This window comes from Solanum tuberosum, unplaced genomic scaffold (genome assembly GCF_000226075.1).
Source record: "Solanum tuberosum cultivar DM 1-3 516 R44 unplaced genomic scaffold, SolTub_3.0 scf00102, whole genome shotgun sequence".
Taxonomy (NCBI): Eukaryota; Viridiplantae; Streptophyta; class Magnoliopsida; order Solanales; family Solanaceae; genus Solanum; species Solanum tuberosum.
The window spans coordinates 1,560,058-1,562,609 of NW_006239028.1; positions in this window are offsets into that span (position 1 = coordinate 1,560,058).

The following is a 2,552-nucleotide window of genomic DNA, read 5'->3' on the forward strand; positions in this document are numbered from 1 at the left end:
GGTTGCGTTGAACAAAGGATATATGTTCCACGAGATATGTATAAGTAAACATGTGTTGATGATTTGATTATTATCTGTACATTCTAAGGCTGCAAAATTTAGGCCAAATTTCTATATATTTTTTTAAAATTTAGGTTTTGGTCAAAATGAATGGAGACAAGAAAGACAAGTTTCACAAGGATTTTTTTTAAAAATAGCCGTAATTTAAAAAATAACTTGCCAAACATTTATGCAACATTTGACTATATATATTCTTTGTAGAAAAATCCAAGAGTATTTTGTTCCATTCTTTAAAAAAAAATTAAAAGTAGGTGAGCTACGTATGTAGATTTGAGAAACTCTTTACCTAACATTGGAAGGGTTCTCATTATGCAAATCTTCAAGTATATATATGTATATAAAATATATTAAGCATAGAATTTAGGGTTAGCAATATTATATTATTGGGGATATTATTCGTCATTTTCTCATGTTCCCAAACAAAAAACAAGTATAATATCTTTGGTACATATGACATAAAAATATTTTTGACTAGTTAGAAGATAATTTTAATTTAATCATAATATCTTTCAGTTCTTTAACAATTGCTTTACCTTTAAGATAATAATAAGATCAGTGTACATATTGTCTTCTTCATCTTCAAACTTACTTATGAGATTACGTTGAATATATATATGTTCATCGATCAAACTTCTTCTTCTTTTCTAAAGATAAGTCCTTGTCGAAATTGTCAAGTCTTATTATTTTCATAACCTAACAATGTATAACCTACTCATTTTTAAGTGACACTTGTGCCTATACTAAATCCAACTATATATTTATAGGATATAAAAGGTCAACAATGTCATGCTCCTATCGTTATAATTGCATGTGCTCCTTCCTAGCCTTCTTATTTCCACAATTATAACTGCAGAAAAAAAAATCATTCAAAATTTATAATTTTTATCATGAGTTAATATAATTGAATTTATAATCAAATGCTTATAAATGTTTTATTATTACATATAGAATTTGAATAAAAATTACTGAATTCACGTGAACTGAAAAATTATCTTATAAATTTACCAATTAATTTTACAAAGAGGAAAGTGACGAGCTACCATTTGAATAAGACCATGGAGCCAATACATAACGTGTTTGAATTTTTTAGAATATGATTCCAATAATGCACAATTTTTCTACAAGATATATTATTTTAATTTAGACTAGTTATTTTCCAGTTTCCTTAAACGGTTACATTCTAGAAAGTTTATGTGGAATTATAATGACCTTATATGGTTCAGGCAGCACAAGTCATCGAGTGTTTAGTCAGATAATAATACTTTCTATGGCCTTTTTTATTTTTGACTTAATATGGGTTTGATGCAGAGAATGATATATCAATAATTATTTCCATGATACATTTTTCCAATGAATTAATTTACGTCGATCTGAGTTGCAGTTGGATAGTTGCGTCTCTTCACCCTTAATCATGATTTGTGTTTTGAGCTCTGTGAATAAAAAAAATTATGTTAGGGGAGCTTTCTCAATACACATTGTAACACGTGATTCAAACTTAGTCAGATTCTAATACAATTATTGTACAGTGATTTGAAAAATAATAATAATAATAATTTTTAAAAAAATCTTTCCAAGAGACGACCTCTTCAAGGGGTAAAAATTTATTGACACTATATATTTATCAAATTCGATAAATTATTATGATTAAATAATTTAATAAAATAATTTATTTTATTGGTTGGTGTAAATATTCCAAGAAAGAAAAAGGAGACACGAATGTAAAATCTTTAGAAATTTACAATTTTTTCAGAAGATAAAATGACAAATAGGTTCCATTAGTTTATAATAGGTTTAAATTAGTTCCTAGATATATATACTTTTAAGCAGATTTGGTCCTTTAAAATTATTAGATTTTACACGAATGTAAAATCATTAGACTCGCTTTTCAGATTTATTTATTTTCTCTTTATTCGGTTTCTCATCCATGTCACGTAGAGCCTTTTGACTAATCCAGATTCGTGTTTTGTAAAATCCATTTACGGAGGAGCACACCCTAACAAAAATAATAATCCAAAAACTCGAAAACAAAATCTCTAATTAAAGATGAAAGGATCCTATCCATCTCACCATAATCGTTATATGTCGTTTTCAGAATATCAACATACTAACTTTCTTGAATATTAGAAGCAATAATGGTAGCTAGTGTGAAACAAGCAGCAATAATATAAATAATCGAATGCGTAAGCAAGAAGAAAGAAGAAAAGAATATAACATTAGTATTCAATTCACATAAATAATTACGAAATGGATATGACTAATAAACAATTCACCATACCTGGAATTAATTAAATAACTTCAACTTATAATAAAAACCCCAAATTACATAAACGCATAGAACTCATCAAAAAATAGTATCTTCATTTAATATAAATGGTTAATCATCCCACATGCATATAACTAAAAATAAAACCATATATTCTTGGTATTTTCATCAACCCATCTCCTCCAAACTATGACACCTAACATCAAAAAAAAAAAAAAAAAAAAAAAAC